The sequence below is a fragment of the Kogia breviceps genome, chromosome 19 (genome assembly GCF_026419965.1).
Source record: "Kogia breviceps isolate mKogBre1 chromosome 19, mKogBre1 haplotype 1, whole genome shotgun sequence".
In the NCBI taxonomy this organism is placed as follows: Eukaryota; Metazoa; Chordata; class Mammalia; order Artiodactyla; family Physeteridae; genus Kogia; species Kogia breviceps.
Window position 1 is genome coordinate 23,938,245 of NC_081328.1, and position 21,714 is coordinate 23,959,958.

General features: G+C 37.9%; 1 protein-coding gene and 1 pseudogene across 1 annotated transcript in view; both read right to left on the minus strand.

Annotated features, from left to right (window-relative positions):
- The window catches only part of PPM1E (protein phosphatase, Mg2+/Mn2+ dependent 1E), a 169,307-nt gene that overhangs the window by 143,216 nt on the left and 4,377 nt on the right, over positions 1-21,714 (minus strand). The gene's annotated exons all lie outside the window — the stretch shown is intronic.
- Positions 6,737-7,368, minus strand: LOC131746440 (synaptosomal-associated protein 23 pseudogene; annotated as a pseudogene).

Consider the following 21,714-nt stretch of genomic DNA (forward strand, 5'->3'; position numbering starts at 1 on the left):
AAAATAAATAAATAAATATAGTTTTTTAAAAATCTGTTAAGTGTTCCAATAGCTTCTGAAAATTAAAATTACTGGACCTGGGACTTCCCTGGTGGTGCAGTGGTTAAGAATCCACCTGCCACTGCAGGGGACATGGGTTCAACCCCTGGTCCAGGAAGATCCCACATGCCACGGAGCAACTAAGCCCACGTGCCACAACTACTGAGCATGCACTCTAGAGCCCGTGAGCCACAACTACTGAGCCCACGTGCCACAATTACTGAAGCCCGCACACTCTAGGGCCCGCGTGCTGCAACTACTGAGCCCACATGCTGCAACTACTGAAGCCCACGTGCCTAGAGCCCATGCTCTGCAACAAGAGAAGCCACCTCAATGAGAGGCCCGCGCACCACAACAAAGAGTAGCCCCTACTCGCCACAAATAGAGAAAGCCTGTGCACAGCGATGAAGACCCAACATAGCCAAAAAATAAAACAAATAAAATTTTTTAAATAAATTTTAAAAATAAAATAAACTTACTGGATTCACTTGTGTCAATCAGATTGCCAAAACAATCTTTTGACAGCCAACTAATTTTAAGTAAGAAATCTTGCTATTACTACGTAAAACCAGTAAAAGTAAGAATAGCATTAAGACCATTCAAAAAAGATGTTTAGATATACGCTGAATTTGTTTAAAATTTTTACTTGGAAACATTTGCCAATTATTATTATTATTGCTGGAAAATGCTCCTGATAGTGACTAAGGCAAAGTCAAGTTATGTGCTAGTAAAAAAAAATAATAACATTATTGCAGAGTGGTTAAGAGTGCTGACTCTGAAGCTACTCTGTAGGGGTTCATAACCTAGCCACTTACCAGCTATGTGAACGTGGACAAATTTCTTTCTCAATACCTTAGCTTCCTTACCTGCAGTGTGGTTGATAACACTGCCTACTTCAATTGGTTGTTGTGAGAATTAAATGAATTAATATATACATAGTACCTGGACCAGTTCTCTACATTATAAGCACTTTTTAAGCACTTCCTATCTTTATTACTATTATAAGAACAGCTTAAGCTTATAAAACAATTTAAATTTTAATTTTTTTTAAATTTATTTTTGGCTGTGTTGGGTCTTCGTTGCTGCGCGCAGGCTTTCTCTAGTTGTGACGAGCGGGAGCTACTCTTCGTTGAGGTGCTCAGGCTTCTCATTGTGGTGGCTTCCCTTGTTGCAAAGCACAGGCTCTAGGCACACGGGCTTCAGTAGTTGTGGCTCGCAGGCTCGGTAGTTGTGGCTCGTGGGCTTAGCTGCTCCACAGCACGTGGGATCTTCCCAGACTAGGGATTGAACCCATGTCCCCTGCACTGGCAGGTGGATTGGATTCTTAACCACTATGCCACCAGGGAAGCCCAACAATTTATATTTTAGAAATAAAAGAACTACCTGGACGATGAAGATCTATATTGGAGTTGCTTGCTACAGCTTATCCTAGTCCTTATCAGTTTAAAGAAAACATAAGTCAAGATAGCTGACATTCTATCAACAATTTCATATTTTTAGAAATCACAGATAAAAACATTCACAGACAAGTAAATCTAAAATACAATGTGTTGTTAAAGATAAGAAGCATATATTGTTAAATGCTATCTAAACCACACTATTTCTTACAATAAAACTATGAGTCACAAACTGTATTATAGGAAATCATGCCTTAAAAGACATCTATGCATACAGCAATACAAGAATGTGCCAATATGGGCTTCCCTGGTGGCGCAGTGGTTGGGAGTCCGCCTGCCGATGCAGGGGATACGGGTTCGTGCCCCGGTCTGGGAGGATCCTGCGTGCCGCAGAGCGGCTGGGCCCGTGGGCCATGGCCACTGACCCTGCGCGTTCGGAGCCTGTGCTCCGCGGCAGGAGGGGCCGCAGCAGTGGGAGTCCCGCTTACCGCAAAAAAAAAAAAAAGAATGTGCCAATAAGAATGTTCAAAGCATCTTTTCTTATAAAACCATGGTGTTTTACTTCAAATGCATTCAAAGAAAATGGTCATCAATATTCTAAATTATTTACATCTAAATATGCTTTTTAAGACTAAAGTTCCAGAATATTGAACATTGATCCTTCCTGACATACAGAAAAACTTCACTGAAAATATCTTCCTGTTCATTTCTTTCTTCTTATATTTTCATCTTATATGCTATGTACAAAATGCTATCGTTTTTTAATATAAATTTATTCATTTATTTATTGGCTGCGTTGGGTCTTCTTTGCTGCATGTGGGCTTTCTCTAGTTGCAGCGAGTAAGGGCTACTCTTCGTTGTGGTGTGTGGGCTTCTCATTGCAGTGACTTCTCTAGTTATGGAGCACGGGCTCTAAGCATGTGGGCTTCAGTAGTTGTGGTTTGCGGGCTCTCGAGCACAGGCTCAGTAATTGTGGTGCACAGACTTAGTTCCTCTGCGACATGTGGGATCTTCCTGGGCCAGGGATCGAACCCATGTCTCCTGCATTGACAGGCGGATTCTTAACCATTGTGCCACCAGGGAAGTCTCGCTACTTTATTTTTTTATTTATTTTTTAATTGAAGTATAGTTGGTTTACAATGTTGGGCCAATCTCTGCTGTATAGCAAGGTGACTCAGTTATACACATATATACATTCTTTTTTAATATTCTTTTCCATTATGGTTTATACTTTATTATTTTTAGCATTAAGCACATCTGCAATTCAGTGTAAATTCAATTTTAATTTGGATTCTTGCATTCTCCCTAAGGCAGTGGGTTCTCAAACTTTAGTGTACATCATAATTATCTAGTGTTTTTACTCAAAACAAGATTCCTGGAAACCACAGAAATTCTCATTCAGTAGGTGTGGGCAGAAGCACAGGAACTTGCATTTTGAACAACACATTCCAGGTGATCCTGAAGTAAGTAATTCATGTCCAGCACTTTAAGAAACACTGCCCTAATGATTTAGTTTATGATAGGGATGCTATGCTTTAATTCATTAAATATTAGTTCAATGCCTTATACATACAAAGCTTAGTGCTGGGGATCAAACATGAAGGTACGAACAGTTTAAAAGAGGAGATAAGACATGCATATAAATGACATTATAAAAAGGAAGGAATTATTGGATGTATTTTTAAAAGATACAGATAAAATGCTGGGAAGTTCAGGAGAGGGAATAATTACTTCCAGCTGACCTTAGGGAAATTCTACTAGAAGACAGCATTTGAAATGAATGTTGAAGACTGTCTCTTTGGATTGTAAAGATGGAGAAAACAAACTAATAATCATATCATTGAATGATAAATGTGTCTAATGATAAACATCACTCCTTCAAACTCAGAAAAACCATTCCCTACCTTCTAGATTCTATATGTTGATTTATATCTGGGTCATGGTCTTGCATTGTCCTGTATATCCAATCTAGCAGCTTGTGCGTCTATCTCTCCAAACATGTCCTTGAAAGGATCTGTTTTAGTACTTTTAGTACATTTATCCTCTAAAAGGTCATACAGGGGATACTGATACAGAGAAACCTACTTAGCCTTTCTTAAATCTTTAGGAAGTAAACAGAATTTAGTATAGTTGAATTGAGAACACTTTAGGCAGTCTTCAGTTCTAAAATCTCCACACAGTGTGGCATCAGGTAGTATGATGAAAGAAATGATCAGAAAAAAGAGACAGATTTTACAATTTAGAAGCCACTGTTCTAAAAGCCAAATAAAACAAATTAGAGGACAGAAGAGCATAAAGTTCTTCTCTTTCCTGATTATGTGGCATTTTGTTAACATTAGTGGCATTTCTATGACTTATAGTTTTAAAAATTCCAGTATCATCCCAGAGATGCAGTGAATAGAGTCTACAGTGCCCAATATTGACTGAATAAATAAATTAATGAATGATTTGGGGGTTATTTCTCCAGTTTTTCTTGCAGGTTTACTCTCCTTTATTCAGAGAAATAAGGGCTTACAAGCCCCAAATGGGCTATGCTTTCTCATCTCTATGCCTTTGCACAAGTTAGTATCTCTGTTGGAATGCTTTTCAGCTCCCTCTTCCTCTTGGCTAATTCCTATTTAGTCTTCTAAACTCAATTTAAGCATCCTCTTCCAGAACCTAATAGCCTACATTGGCACACCCACCTTACGGTCCCCATAAATCCTCTGCATCACTCTGTCTTAACTCTTACCAGTATAGAGAGGAAGCAAGATAAAAAGCTCTGGCGTCAGACACATCTGAGTTCAAATTCTGATTCTACCACTTACTGTGTGACCTTAGATGAGTTAACTAATGTTGCTAAATATTAATTTCCTGATTTAAAAATAGAGAATAATAATGTAATACACTTAGTATATCACCTCCTACATAACAGAGTTAATAATAATTTTTATTGTACTCACATTGTACTGTACTTGCTGGTTAACTTATCTGACTTTTTCTCTAAACTGCACACTTCTTGAGGAAAGGAACATGTATTTTATTTCTCTATAAGCAGCATTTAGCACAATGCTTAGCATATGGCAGATACTTAACTTTTTTTGATGACTAAATAATTACTCCCATTATACTAAAATTAATTTGCCACTTGAAATCCTTTCTATAATGAGGTGAAAAACAAGTGAATAGGGCTTCCCTGGTGGCGCAGTGGTTGAGAGTCCGCCTGCCGATGCAGGGGACACGGGTTCATGCCCTGGTCCGGGAAGATCCCACATGCCGCGGAGCGGCGGGGCCCGTGAGCCATGGCCGCTGAGCCTGCGCGTCCGGAGCCTGTGCTCCGCAACGGGAGAGGACACAACAGGGAGAGGCCCGCGTACCGCAAAAAAAAAAAAAAAAAAAAAAAACACAAGTGAATAAGTAAAGAAAACAAACGCCATTAACATTAGTTTCAAGAAAGAACACTGTCTTTAACTCTAATCATATTCTTTTTAGGATTTACTACTAATTAATTATACATATTAAAAAATACCAAATGATTCAATATCTTGCTTGAACATAGCTGATCATATATGCTTCGTGAACTGAATTCCTATAATAACTTTTTCACGGTATACATTAACCACAAAATTACCAAGCCACACATAAGGTTATCTTTATGTAGACAGTCACTTAGAAAAGCTGTAGTAACATACAAGCAGCTTTCTAAAATCACGTAAATTTTTTTTTTTTTCTTTTTTTTCCCTTTCCAGGGAAGCCCAAGGAAATTCTTAACATAGCAAAGCTTAATTAAAATCTCTTTCATAGCCCTTGGGGAAATGAGAAGAAATTCAGTTTCATGGTTTGGTAATTTTGACCTATGTAGGAATATAAAAATTACTAATTACTTAATGTAATATTTAATGAACTTTTCCACTGTAATGTTTAATTGGTTTGAGTATTTATAAGGCCTCATTCTGAGAGAAGCCTTTTATTTTATACTTGATTTTCAATGTATTTTGATCATATATATATATCTTTTTTTAAATTACAAAATTTAACTGTAAGGATCAAACAGTGGTTATTGGTCAAACCAATTGACACGACATTAATAGCTCTGAAGTGTGCATAAGCTAGCTTTTAAATAAAGGTGACAAATACCAATCAGATTCTTTTTTTTTTTTTTTTTTTTTTTTAACCAATCAGATTCTTATAACACTGTTCAGGATCTAAACAAATGTGATTCTGGAAGTTGAATACAAAAGGCTAAGAGAATCACAGTGCAATCATCAATAAGTAAACCAAAGACATAATTTTCTGAATCATTTTTAGTTAAACAGAATAAATGCTAGTTTTAAAAATAGTTTAAAGCTACATAAAACTCAAAGCAATCTAACTATTTTCTACCTGAGATCAAAACAAGTTTCTTTTTTCCTATCTAAACATAATTCTTGGCATTGAGGTAAATCTGAATTCACGTGATGTATTTTGTCAAACTTTTCCAAAAAATTTTAAGCACGGCTCTAGAGAGAAATTCTCATATTATATACACATATTTACATATTTTTTCTTCAAAGACTAATGACAAATTTATGAGGTTAATAGGCCTGTAATGGGACCATGATACTATTAATAATATGAAAATTAAAAGCCATTCATTTATACCATGTGTTCCTATATGGTGCAATATGAAATGGGATCATAGAATCTATGTACATAGATGAATCACCAGGAGCTCAGAAATTAAGCTCACTTTAAGAAAACTCATTCTATTCTTTTTTGAAGCAGAGGTTGCAAAGTTGTGATGTATAACAAAAATATTGTGTATACAGGCTCCAAAACCAAGCATTGGCCTAAATTGGCAATAACTGCAACTTAAATAGAAATTAAACCCAACTAGTTCTTCACTGTGGTTATGCAACTTTTGGCTTTAGGGTCTGCAGGTTTTACTGAGGTAACAACTTCTTATCTCTTGCCTCTCCTCCTTTTGCCTGCCCCCACTGCCTTTTACATGGCTGCCTTTGGCAATGCTTCCAAATTTTGAAAGCAGGAGAACCTGCTAAGTAAATGGAGAGAATGAAAAATAACACTATATATGATGTATAAAAACCAACCTAAGAGTATGGACTGAGAAAGAAAATACTAGAAGGAAAACTAAGCAGCAGTCTACCCTCAAGGGAAAAAGAGAAAATAAAAGAATACGGGGGCTGTTACTCCTAGATCTTCTTCCACATCATCTCCCAATTAGAAGAGTGTGGAACCAAAATTTCAAACTCTGGAAAGGTAATGGCTTTGAAGGAGGAGCTAGGGAGGTGAATAAATGATAAAGAAGTACAGCAGTAGCTTTAGCTGTCAATGAGTTTCTTGGCTCTGGCACTGACATTGTCAGTACGATCTTTGCTGGTGTCAGCCTTTTCTGTGATCCGTTCCACTTGTTGATTTTGAGCCTCAATCTCATTGCCTATGTCCAGGGCCATGTTTTTTAGATTTCCTAGGATACTGCCCACTTGAGTCAGGTTCTCTTCTATTTCGTCTTCCCTGGCATCATTTGTTATACCTTTAATGTATCAGCCGCTGACTGCTGCTGTGGTTGCTTGCTGAGGCTGACCATTTGTCACTCGGCCTGGCTTCTTAGATACTACATTGCTAGTAGAGTTGTCTCCAACATCTCCCCATGTTGCCTTATAGGCTTTACTAGACTCAAAGTTCTTTGTCCTATTACATGGGCATACACAAAAGCCACAGCACTTTTTTAGTTCTGTTAAAGTCTTCTCTGCTTCTCTCATGTCTTTATTTGGTCCATGCCTTCTTCTATGCGTTTTAGTTGTTCCCCTTGTTCATCCAGCATAGTGACAGTGTTGATTCCTGCATCCTGAGAATCAGTGGCTAAACCCAGGATTCTCCCTGTACTTTCCAGAGACTCAGCAGTAACCTGGTTAGCCCTCAGCTGAATTTCTTCTGCTAACAGATTATCCATGATGAATTAAAACTCCGGATAGGTGCAGAAACTGAAATGTGGATATTCAAGCAGTTCCAGCCATTCCTCTCCGGCCGCGGCAGCTCGGACACCCGCAAGCCGGACACCCAGCTGCGCTCCAGTTGTGCCCTTTTTGCGCCTGCGCTCACCGGATCTGCATGCCTGTGCACTTCTTCAATATATTTTTACAGACCTACATTAGAAGGTGATATCACTTGTCCTATTTCCTCCTCTTCTCCTTGATAGTCAAGGATAGTTTTACTTTAATATCATGTATATGTTGAACATAAACTGGATATTTTAATATATCAAATGGAATTCTGACTAAAGGACAGTCTTTATTTTGAGCCATTCTTGAGTGCATTATGCAAAGAAATAATGATCTTACAATGATAATGATTCCAAAACTATGTTACAGCATAAGGACCCAATGATGGGAATACACTTCTAGAATACAAGTGACCACTGCTTTATATTAATCTATAATCCACTGCTTATTAATGACCAGTATGTATTTTACTGGCTTCTAAAAGATAACATACTGAATATACGACATTAATATAGATGGCAAACTAATTGAACAAAAGAATACTTCTCTTTATACTTAATTTTAAAAAATTGTAAACGATTTCTTTCCAAGAAGCACTGTGTTGGCTATTATATTAGGCATTAAAACTCTATAGAAAATAGGTGCCTTTGGCTACTTCAACAATTAATATCGAAGTTAAAAAATCAAAATAGATTGCAGGATCAGTCAAGTACAGAATGGAAAAAAATAATCTCCAGGCACGTTATGAGCTATATACCAAGTTGTGAACTTTCTGTCAGTCTATTGTTTAAAGAATTTCTGGATTTCAATTGTGTTTTTAATAAGCAGCATGAATTTTTAGTTTTTTGTTGTCTTTCATTAGAGGCCAGAGTTTAGAAAACTATTTGGTGCAAAAACCTTAGCATGTTTTTATTTATAGTTAATAATATAGCACTTTATGGTTGAAAATAGTAAAAATCCAACCACCCTCTCTCACTCAAAAGGTAGGTTAGTTACAGTTAGCCAAGAAAGTGATGTTCCATGAGGAAGAAACAGCATCTACAAAGGCAGAGAGGCAAGAAATAATTTGATATCTTTAGCGAAAATTCAATTATGTCAGAAAACCCAGGGAGCCTAGATTAGAGGGAAAAGAGACTAACGGCAGGCACATTAGTTAGGAGGCTACCGAAGTAATCAAGGCAAGAAATAAGAGCCTAAACTCAGAAATGGCAGTGCTCAAAATTCAAACAATTGAATTGCATCTTCACTGTGATTTTTCCCTATAGAAACATGTTTGTAACATAGCATGAAAATTATAAAATGAACTTTATAGCTATAACCCCTGGAATCAGTCTGCCTGGGTTCATGTCCTAGTGACACCACTGATGGTGGAAACTTGAGTTCTTTAAACTTTCTGTGCCTTGGCCTTCACATCTGCAAAATGGGCTAATAATAGAACCTAACATCAAACAGTTTTTTCAAGGGTTAATTGAGGTATTCAATATAAAACAGTGCCTAAGCAATCTCTCAATAAATGTAGTAGCAACAACAGAAACAGGAGCAGCTTACTACTACTAGCTCTACAATTATTATTTCAGGTGCAGAGGTGTAAAACTCTGGTTCACACTGCTAACTAAGTCTTATAGAAAGATATTTATGATTAGAGACTACCCTGGTAAAGGGCATTTAAATGCAAAGCTGTATTTATCTGTCTTAAAAGACTGAAAATTATTTTTAGATGCACAGTTAACTTTCCATATGACCTTGAAAAACTGAAAATATATATGTTCCTCTGATTGTATAAGTAGACTGTGAATAATACAAGTCTCCTTTTAAGTAATATATGAGATTATTTATAAGCTGCCTAAACCAAGACTATATGAACTAATAAATATTCAGTGTTGCCAGAAATCAAATTCCAAAACTTCAGAGGTCATTCCTATTGCAAAAAAAGTGACAGACTGATTTAATGACTATCACCTCTCGTATTTATGTGATAACTTGTTAGGTTCAATGAAGAACATGTTTAGAGCATGATTCTTGCCCTCTAGAGTTTTAGCCTAAGAAAGAATTTTATATACCACACACCTCAAAGACAATTTTATAAATAATATATATATCAACTTAAAAGCATCACATTTTTGTTGCTCATTTTTATATGCAAATGTGAAAATTGGCTGTAGCACAATATACTTCTCAAGAAACAAGCTTATTAAAAACCGGTTTTTACACAAAAGACCCCGAATAGCCAAAGCAATCTTGAGAACGAAAAATGGAGCTGGAGGAATCAGGCTCCCTGACTTCAGACTATACTACAAGGCCACAGTAATCAAGACAGTATGGTACTGGCACAAAAACAGAAATATAGATCAATGGAACAGGATAGAAAGCCCAGAGATAAACCCACACACATATGGTCACCTTATCTTTGATAAAGGAGGCAAGAATATACATTGGAGAAAAGACAGCCTCTTCAATAAGTGGTGCTGGGAAAACTGGACAGCTACCTGTAGAAGTATGAAATTAGAACACTCCCTAACACCATACACAAAAATAAACTCAAAATGGGTTAAAGACCTAAATGTAAGGCCAGACACTATCAAACTCTTAGAGGAAAACATAGGCAGAACACTCTATGACATCAATCACAGCAAGATCCTTTTTGACCCATCTCCTAGAGAAATGGAAATAAAAACAAAAATAAACAAATGGGATCTAATGAAACTTAAAAGCTTTTGCACAGCAAAGGATACCATAAACAAGACCAAAAGACAACCCTCAGAATGGGAGAAAATATTTGCAAATGAAGCAACTGACAAAGGATTAATATCCAAAATTTATAAGCAACTCATGCAGCTCAATAACAAAAAAACAAACAGCCCAATCCAAAAATGGGCAGAAGAACTAAATAGACATTTCTCCAAAGAAGATATACAGATTGCCAACAAACACATGAAAGAATGCTCAACATCATTAATCATTAGAGAAATGCAAATCAAAACTACAATGAGATATCATCTCACACTGGCCAGATTGGCCATCATCAAAAACTCTAGAAACAATAAATGCTGGAGAGGGTGTGGAGAAAAGGTAACACTCTTGCACTGCTGGTGGGAATGTAAAATGATACAGCCACTATGGAGAACAGTATGGAGGTTCCTTAAAAAACTAAAAATAGAACTACCATATGACCCAGCAATCCCACTACTGGGCATATACCCTGAGAAAACCATAATTCAAAAAGAGTCATGTACCAAAATGTTTATTGCAGCTCTATTTACGATAGCCAGGACATGGAAGCAACCTAAGTGTCCATCAACAGATGAATGGATAAGGAAGATGTGGCACATATATACAATGGAATATTACTCAGCCATAAAAAGAAATGAAACTGAGTTATTTGTAATGAGGTGGATAGACCTGGAATCTGTCATACAGAGTGAAGTAAGTCAGAAGGACAAAAACAAATACCGTATGCTAACACATATATATGGAATCTAAAAAAAAATGTCATGAAGAGATTAGTGGTAGGATGGGAATAAAACACAGACCTACTAGAGCATGGACTTGAGGATATGGGGAGGGGGAAGGGTAAGCTGTGACGATGTGAGAGAGTGGCAGGGACATATACACACTACCAAATGTAAATTAGATAGCTAGTGGGAAGCTACAGCATAGCACAGGGAGTTCACCTCTGTACTTAGTGACCACCTAGAGGGGTGGGATAGGGAGGGTGGGAGGGAGGGTGACAAAAGAGGGAAGAGTTATGGGAACATATGTATATGTATAACTGATTCACTTTGTTGTAAAAGAGAAACTAACACACTATTGTAAAACAGTTATACTCAAATAAAGATGTTAAAAAAAAAAAAAAACGGTTTTTATTTTAGTTTTTGTTTTTAGATTCACAAAGTAGAAAAATGTGAATAAATATCAAAGATCAGAGGCTGTGCCTTGTGGTAGAAGTAGGTCAAATGCTTCAAATCTATAAAAGACAAAAACTGTAATGTTTCTGTAGGAATCTTATAATTCATCATGAAATCAAGTCACCAGGAAAAAACTTATCTTTGCTATTTTTAACCCAGCAGATTAGTCTTTTGGGTTTTTTTTTTAATGTATTATTTTTTTTTATTGAAGTATAGTTGATTTACAGTGTTGTGTTAAAGTATTTTGGTTCTTTTTCTTTGATGACTTAAACTAAGATAGGAAGTAATGCACTGGTTTTCCTCTGAGCTATACACCAGAAGGTAAAATCTTAAGTGAAAATACATACAAGGAATTAAGAATACTCTCAACCTTTTAACTAGCTCATTACTCTCTACAAAGTATTATTATGCTTCAAAATTGTCATTGTTCACAATATTCTCAAAGAATTTACATAAGACTACTCTTCTAAGTCCACAAAAATTTTCATTTACAAAATTGTGGAGTATTAATCAGTAATAAAAACTGCAAACATATTTCTGCCGCTAGTTGAAAATGTTAACACATACCAACAATAACATAAAACAGGAAGCCATGTTCCTCCACCATTCAGAGTAGAGCAAAGGAAGAAAATAATAACAAAGAGAAAGAAGGTAATGAGAATAGACCTATTAAAATCTAGAAAGGAAACAACCTGGACCAAGCAGAGAAAAAGTTGAAGATTCATTCATTTATTCAATAAATACTTAATGAGTGCCTACTATGTGCCAGGACCTATACTAGGTGCTGGATACACAAAGGTAAACAAAACATTCTTTATCTGCTGCCCTCAGTGTGGGACAGAGACATCAAATAACTAACACATGAATACATATATGTATAAATTATAAGTGGATATAGAGAAGAAGTAAAGGATACCATGGAAACCAAAAGCCAAGACTTAATTTAGACCAGAGGTAAAGAAACACCTCTATGAGGAAGAGATATTTAAGATAAGACCTAATGGTTGAGTTGGACAGTTGTAGAGAAGGGGGCAAGGTGCTTGGGCAAAGAAAACAAAAATACAGAGTCCCTGAGGCAGGACAGAGCATGGCAGTTTCTGGGAACTAAATCAAGACCACTGTGACTAAAGCATAGTGGCTGAGCAAGGTGAGACCCAAATGACTGTTATACGGAAAACTGACTGAAGGGAGGGAAACGTGGAACAAGAAATAGCAGTTAGGAGTACTGCTACAGCCAGCCAAGAGGTGATGGAAGCTTGGACCACACTGGTGGGAGTAGAGACAAAAAGAAATGGGAAAAGTATTTTTCTCTCATTTAGAAGTGAAATTAAAAGAACTCTAAACAAAATAATTTAAATGTTCTTCCATCTTCCTTCTCTACTGTAGCACAAAGAATTACTAAAATGGTCCCCCCCAAAGATGCTCACTAAAATCTGTGAATACTAATTAGATATCACTCCTGTGATTGTGTTATACTATATGGCAAGTTGATCTTAAGACAGGGAGATTATCTAGGTGGACCTGATCTAATCACATGAGCCCTTACAAGCATAGAGCTTTCTCTGACTGATAGCAGGGGAAGCCAGAGAGACTGAAGCATGAGGAAGCATGTGCCACTGCTGGTATGAAGATAGAGAGGGCCATATGAGAAGGAAAGTGGGTGGTTTTTATCAATAAATAATCAGTCCACCTCATCACCACCCCACAGCCAGCAAGGAAATGGGAACCTCAGACCTATAACAAAGATCTAGACTGTTAACAACCTGAATGGGATGGGAAGTGGAGCCTTCCCCTGAGCCTCCAGATAAGAGTCCAGCCTGGCCAACACTTGGACTTCAGCCTTGACTGGAGACCTTAAGCAGAGGACCCAGCTGAACATTAACAGACTTCTGACCTACAAAACTGTAAGATAATAAATGGATGATGGGCTTCCCTGGTGGCGCAGTAGTTGAGAATCCGCCTGCCGATGCAGGGGACACGGGTTCGTGCCCCGGTCCGGGAAGATCCCACATGCCGCAGAGCGGCTGGGCCCGTGAGCCATGGCCGCTGAGCCTGCGTGTCCGGAGCCTGTGCTCCGCAACGGGAGAGGCCACAACAGTGAGAGGCCCGCGTAACACACACACACACACACACACACACACACACACACACACACACACACACACCAAAAAAAAAAAAAAAAAGGATGTTGTTTTAAGCCACTAAGTTTCAGTAGCATGTTACACAGCAATAGAAAACTACCACACTATAAACTATGTGAGGAGAAATTAACGATTTGACAATCTAAATCTAAATCATATTATTCTCCAGACCTCCCTGGCAGTCCAGTGGTTATTAGGACTCTGCATTTCCACTGTAGGAGGCATGGGTTCGATCCCTGGTCACAGAACTAAGATTCTGCATGCCACACAGCATGGCCAAAATAAATAAATAAAAGCTCTTACATATATGTGTGTGTGTGTGTGTGTGTGTATATATATATATATATATATATATATATATATATATATATATAGTTCTCTAGTCATAGAAAGAAATCTAGGAAAAACAAATTCAGCTTGCTATTTCTCCAAAGGCTAGATAAATATGAATTTGGTGATTGAAGTGAGCATCCATTTAAATATGAGTTTGAGGGACTTCCCTGGTGGCACAGTGAATAAGACTCCGTGCCGCCAATGCAGGGGGCCTGGGTTCAATCCTTGGTCAGGCCACCTAGAGGGGTGGGATAGGGAGGGTGGGAGAGAGGGTGATGCAAGAGGGAAGAGATATGGGAACATATGTATATGTATAACTGATTCAGTTTGTTGTAAAGGAAAAACTAACACACTATTGTAAAACAATTATACTCCAATAAAGATGTTAAAAAAAAAAAAAAAAGAATAATCGATAGTACCAATAAAGAACTTGCAAGGGGTGGAGACCGCATTATGGGAATGAAGGGCTGCACATTCTGTGATGGGTGGGCTGGGGCCCCAGGGCTGGGTCTCCTGTCTTCCCCCTGCATCTCCTCTGGCCCCCCCAGGCTGTGATTTCTGGGTAAAAGTAACTTGCTCTGCTACCTAACAAATCTACACAGCTTATCTCATTCATCCTCAGAGCAACTCCACTTCAGTGATGAAGAAGTGACCGAGTTCAAACAGCAGTGAGAGCCACACTCCTACCACAAGGCTCCCCTGATTTGTGCAGACAATCTGCTTGTTTAGACAGGATCATGAAGAAGAGTAGTGGCCACGAGCCCCCTGCAGGACCCTGCCCAGTCCCAGGTCTGCCATGCAAAGCTGTGTGTGAACTTGTGTGGCAGACATCACAGCACGGCTACCCAAAGCCATCTCAAAGCCCCCTCTGTTTCACCTGCCTCTCTCATACAGGATACAAAGTCACATACTTTCCCAGTGTCTTTTGCACCTAGATATGGCCATGTAACTCGGGTCCCATCAGTACATGCAAAAAGGAGTTTGTGGAAAGCTGCAGGAAAGGTTTGTTGCCTTGGATGAAAGGGGAAGGCCTTTCTGCCTATTCTCTTCCTTCCTGCTTGGCATAGTGGTATGAGGATATAATGCTGGGGGCTGAGGCAGCTGTTTTGTGAGCATGAGGTGGTGAGCTTAAGAACCAAAACCAACATATGGAAGGCTATCAAGAGCCTGAGTCATAGAGCAATGCCCCCAAACCTCAACTTCCACTTAAAGACATATTATTATGGGAGGAAAATAAAGCTAAAAAAAAAAAAAAAAAATCCTTGGTCAGGGAACTAGATCTCACATGCATGCTGCAACTAAGATTTGCATGCCTCAACTAAGTAGCCAGTGAGCTGCAACTAAGGAGCCCTGGAGCCGCAACTAGGGAGCCCTGGAGCCACAACTAAGGAGGCTGCCTGCCGCAACTAAGACCCAGGGCAACCAAATGAATAAATAAATATTAAATAAATAAATGAATATGACTTTGAAATTAAATGTCAGATATGTGTTATAGAACTAAAGTTTTTGTTATTAAATCTAAACCTGTGCCATTCAATATGGTAGCCACTAGCCCCAAGGGGCTACTAAATATTTTAAATGTGATATTCCAATTGAGATGTGCTTTAAGTGTAAGATACAAACAGGATTTTGAAAACTTGCTATAAAAAATGAAAAATATCTCCATAATATTTTGATACTCATCACATGTTTAAATGATAACATATTTAGATACACTGGGTTAAATAAAATAAATTATTAAACTAAATTCACTTTCCATTTTTAAAATGTGGTTAATAGAAAATTTTAAATTATATATGTGGCTCAATTATGTTTCTATTGGACAGCACTGGTCTAGACGTTTAGGCAAGTGTCCTCCTCCAAAATGCCCTAAACCAAGACCACAGTCACCTATAAGTATTCTCCTCTTTCCAACAGAGTTCAGTGGCATTAACGGCACACAGCTGTGTAGAAATACAAGACAAGCAGTACTGCAATTCAAATATTAGTGAGAACATGGAGAAACCAGACGTCTCATACAGTGCTGTTGGACAAAGTTATCTGTCAATATCTAACAAAGTAAAAGTGTATGTAACTTCAATCTGACAATTCCATTTCTAGGTATATACTCAAGAAATCTATGAACACATACTCAAGGAGACATGTCCAAACTGTAGAATTATTTGTAAAGAAGAGAATACCAGCTATCCACCAAAGTTATGTCTTTTTTTCTACATAGTATAAAGTTGTTTCTTAACTGCCAAGCCAGTGACTACATTTCCCAGTCCTGTTTGCTGGGAAATGTGGACCCTAGGTGGTGTCACGTGACTGGAATTCTAGTCAAGGAAACTGAACAAAATTATATATGCCACTTCTAAGGACTGGCCCCTAAAACCCTCCAATACCATTCTCCACTCTCATGTTTGCTGGATGTATTTTGATGCCTAGAGCAACCTTGGAAACCACAAATTGAAGACGACAGATTCTATTAGCCTGAGTCCCTTAATCACTTCATAGAACACAGTGCCTTCTCCGTTGAAGGTACTCTATGAGCAAGAAATAAACTAACATTATGTTAAGCTTTTGAGATTTCAGGGCTGACCCACTAGAGCAGCTATTTTTAACCATTATAGTGCATAACATGCAAAAATTAGAAACAACTCAACTGTCCGTCAATAGGAAATTGGATAAATAAAACAAATACACTCATATAGAATGCTATATAGTAGCTAAAATGAAAAAACTATATCTATGTTTATCAATATGAATAAATCTTTTTTAAAAAGGTTAGTCTCAAGATAGCTACTTATGAAAACAAAAACAAAAAAAGCCCACCATATACTGACCATACAAATATGTGTGTAGTAAAAATATAAAAATATAGAGCAGGAGGATATATTCCCCAAACTCCCAGATTACCTCTGGAAAGAAAGAAAAGGGAATGGGTTCATAGAAGACAGTGACAACAAAGTCTTCAATTCCTTATGAAACGTTTTATTTCCTTAAAATAATCTTAAACAATTATGATAATTTGCTGAAGCTGAATGGTGGGTATATGGATATTTTTATTATTCTCTGTTATTTTCTAAATGTTTAAATCATTTCATAACACCAATAATCTTTTCTTATATACAGCTGCTTAGACAGTAAAACCTTGTTAGAAGACATTTAAAAACTATGTACCAAAAAATAAAATAAAATAAAATAAAAACTATGTACCAAAAGCCTTAAATATGTAAATATATTTAATATAATCCCAACACTATATACTATATATAAATACACTCTAAGAAAACCAAAGGTGTGCTCAAAGGATGACTGTCAAAATATTCTTAGAGCAACCAAAAATTGGTAACACCTAAAATGTGTAATAGAATTGTGATAAAATTACTGTGTATTCATTTAAAAATTACACAGAATATAAATAATGGGAGGTGGGGTGAGATGTGTGAAGATACAGATGAAAAAAGATTGGCCACAAATTGATCATTGCTGAGGTTGGGTGGTAAGGACACTATTTTTTATATACTTTAAATTTTCTACAATAAAAAGTTTTAAAAGTATGAGAATAGCAAATTTTACTAAGTTTTTTAAAAAGCAGTTTAAAGTAGTAAGAATAATATCTTATTTTTAATCTCTTGGCTCATTCATTGGATCAGCAAATATTTATTGTGTGTTGTATATGTCCCTGTCATTTCTGACCGAGGGATGTGATGGCAAACATGTAGCTAATAATCTAATGCAACTGCCTCCAAACACTTGCTCAAGCACTCTATCAAAAAAATTTGGAGGAACCATAAACAAGACGAAAACACAACCCTCAGAATGAAAAAATATTTGCAAATGAAGCAACTGACAAAGGATTAATCTCCAAAATTTACAAGCAGCCCATGCAGCTCAGTATCAAAAAAACAAACAACCCAATTCGAAAATGGGCAGAAGACCTAAATAGACACTTCTCCAAAGAAGATATACAGATTGCTAAAGAACACATGAAAGGATGCTCAACATCACTAATCATTAGAGAAATGCAAATCAAAACTACAATGATGCATCACCTCATGCCAGTCAGAAAGGCCATCAACAAAAAATCTACAAACAATAAATGCTGGAGGGGTTGTGGAGAAAAGGGAACCCTCTTGCACTGTTGGTGGGAATGTAAATTCATACAGCCACTATGGAGAACAGTATGGAGGTTCCTTAAAAAACTAAAAATAGAACTACCATAGGACCCAGCAATCCCACTACTGGGCACATACCCTGAGAAAACCATAACTCAAAAAGAGTCATGTACCACAATGTTCATTGCAGCTCTGTTTACAACAGCCAGGACATGAAAACAACCTAAGGGTCATGGACAGATGAATGGATAAAGAAGATGTGGCACATATATACAATGGAATATTACTCAGCCATAAAAAGAAACGAAATTGAGTTATTTGTAGTGAGGTGGATGGACCTAGAGTATGTCATACAGAGTGAAGTAAGTCCGAAAGAGAAGACAAATACTGTACGCTAACACATATATATGGAATCTAAAAAGAAAAAAAAATGGTTCTAAAGAACCTAGGGGCAGGACAGGAATAAAGACACAGACATAGAGAATGGATTTGAGGACACAGGGAGGGGGAAGGGTAAGCTGGGACAAAGTGAGAGAGTAGCACTGACATATATACACTACCAAATGGAAAACAGATAGTTAGTGGGAAGCAGCCGCATAGCACAGGGAGATCAGCTTGGTGCTTTGTGACCAGCTAGAGGGGTGGGATAGGAAGGGTGGGAGGGAGACGCAAAAGGGAGGAGATATGGGGATATATGTATATGTATAGCTGATTCACTTTGTTATACAGCAGAAACTAAAACAACAATGTAAAGCAATTAGACTCCAATAAAGATTTTTTTTAAAAAAAGAATTTAAAAAAAATTGGGGGCTTCCCTGGTGGCGCAGTGGTTGAGAGTCCGCCTGCCAATACAGAGCACACGGGTTCGAGCCCTGGTCCGGGAAGATCCCACGTGCCATGGAGCAGCTGGGCCCGTGCACCACAACTGCTGAGCCTGCGCTCTAGAGCCTGCAAGCCACAACTACTGAGCCTACGTGCCACGGCTGCTGAGGCCCGTGTGCCTAGAGCCCATGCTCTGCAACAGGAGAGGCCACCGCGGTGAGAGGCCCATGCACTGCAACGAAGAGTAGACCCTGAAAGCCCATGAGCAGCAACGAAGACCCGAGGCGGTCAAAAATAAATAAAACTAAATAAAATTTTTTTTTTTAAATTGGAGTATCATGAATACCCCCACCCCAAATATAGATACACATTTCTCATGTGTATATATATACAAATATAAATTCCATACATACACATCCATGCATACACACCACTCTCACCAGCAATATATTAGTATTTCTTTGAGTCATCTGTATTCCACATAATCTACTTAATAGTTCCATTTTTGTGGATTTCTCATCAAATATAATCACCTTTAAAAAAATCTAACATAAGTAAAGATGGGAGAAATATAGGCTCTTAAGTTTTGTTCCTTTTTACATTTGCATTACAAATATTATGTTCAACCCATGATTTCTTTGCAGGAATCTTTTTTTTTTCATTTTAAACAAGAAGTTTATTTAAATTTGACTTGAAGGGAAAACTACCTAGGATTCATTTCTTTTAGAGTAATTTATCCCTACTTAAAGACAGATTATAACATGTAACAGCTACATACAAAGAAGTTGTAAAATTGTCCTTTGTTTTACAATGATAAATGAAAAACATTAAAATTCTCCAATCGAACAAGGTATGCAAGAATTTTTATGTTGTTCTTTTTTTGTTAAACAGTGAGAGCAAAATAACTTACTGGAATATAAAGATAAGAGCTGATGAGCATACCACTAATGGAGAAAAGGGGGTATCTTCACAGAACCAGTATTTTTCCCCATTCTATCTCCATTTGATGTCTATCAAAACATACCATTGGCCATTTACTTTAAAAAAATGCAATACGCTTGTGCATATACACCACTTACTTTATGTACAATAAAGGAATGGGGAAGGGGAAAATGAAAGAATAGTGAAACTATATAGCAGGAGTCGGGATGTGGTGGAACCAAACTGCGGTTTTCTAATTGAGAATGTCTTCTTGGTCTGGAGGAACAGAATTCTAGAGTAAAGTAGCAGGTTCCCTTTTTAGTAGACACCTCCTGTCTGCTGCTGGAACACATCTATTGTATCTTCATCCTCCATTTTCAACTGTGCAGGTGTGTCTGTTTCATTGACTGGCTGCCCATCAAATCGGAATCTGATCTGCCTCATTGACAAACCCTGTTGTTCACAATAGGCTTTCATTAGTTTACTAAGTGGTGTATGCCTCTTAATCTTAAACGGCACCACAGAACCATCCTGGCCCATCAAATGATTATGATCGGGCTTCCCTGGTGACGCAGTGGTTGAGAATCCGCCTGCCGATGCAGGGGACACGGGTTCGTGCCCCGGTCCGGGAAGATCCCACATGCCTCGGAGCGGCTGGGCCCGTGAGCCATGGCCGCTGAGCCTGCGCGTCCGGAGCCTGTGCTCCGCAACGGGAGAGGTCACGACAGTGAGAGGCCCACGTACCGCAAAAAAAAAAAAAAAAAAAAAAAGGCTGGGAAGAGATGACAATAACAGTGGGGATGGTGAAGGACATACTTATGAGATATTTATAAGGCAAAATTTGACTGAATGTGAGGGTGAAAGAAGGAGAAATCACGGATGAACCCACCAAAAAGAGAATTAGGTTTAAGTTTTGTCTTCTGCAGGGGAGAGAGAGGGAGTTGGAGGATTAAATTCAGTTTTTGACAGTTTAATTTGAGAAGATATTTAGACATCTAGATAGAACCATTCAATTAGCAGTCAAAGCAGGGATGGAGACAGAGTTGGGAGCCATTAGCATAACTACAATAACCAAAATCATGGGAGAGATTGATGTTGACTATAGACAAATAAGTCAACCAGACTTGAAAAGGCCAAGGACCAGGACTTCCCTGGTGGTGCAGTAGATAAGACTCTGCGCTCCCAATGCAGGGGGCCCAGGTTCCATCCTTGGTCAGGGAACTAGATCCCACATGCATGCCGCAACCAAGAGTTCACATGCCACAACTAAGGTGCCTGCATGCCGCAACTAAGGAGCCCACTTGCCACAAGGAGCCGGCAAGCCGCAACTAAGGAGCCCATGTGCTGCAACTAAGGAGCCAGTGAGCCACAACTAAGAAGCCTGTGAGCCACAATAAGGAGCCCGCCTGCTGCAACTAGGAGCCAGTGCAACCAAATACATAAATAAATATTTTGGAAGAAAAAAAAAAAAAAAGAAAGAAAAGGCCAAGGACCAAACACCAATATAAAAGGGTTAGGCAGAGTATTAAAAGCTCACAAAGAAGTGGCAACCTGAGACGTAGAAGAAAAATCTGAAAAGTATGGCTTACACTGAATGGTTGGTATTTATTTTCCTCTTTTTGCTGCTTCTTACTACTTTTTAATAAGAAAAAAGGTGCTCTAAATGAGTAGTATAACTTGCATCCATGTATTTTTCCATATATATACATAGACAAAGTTTAATGGTTTTCTAACCTATCTCAAAGTCATTAATGAGTCACATAACTCAATATAACTGAATTATTAGTATCTATAAACAATGATTTTCTTTTCCAAGCCATTTTTAAAGTGTCCACCCTCATTACTACTGTAAACCATCTGTAAGTACTTAACTTTGTCAGGCTGCTGGGATATCTGTCTCCCCCCTTGAGAAGTCCAACCCAGACTAAATGAATAATTGAGGAAAAAACTGCTCTAAAAACGTAATGACATATGGCTCTAATAAAGACTTCAGAGTATTTGTTTCTCCTGGGTTAAAACAAATAGATTTATCCCCAGTAAAATATAGACAAACAATACAGTATTGACCCATGTAG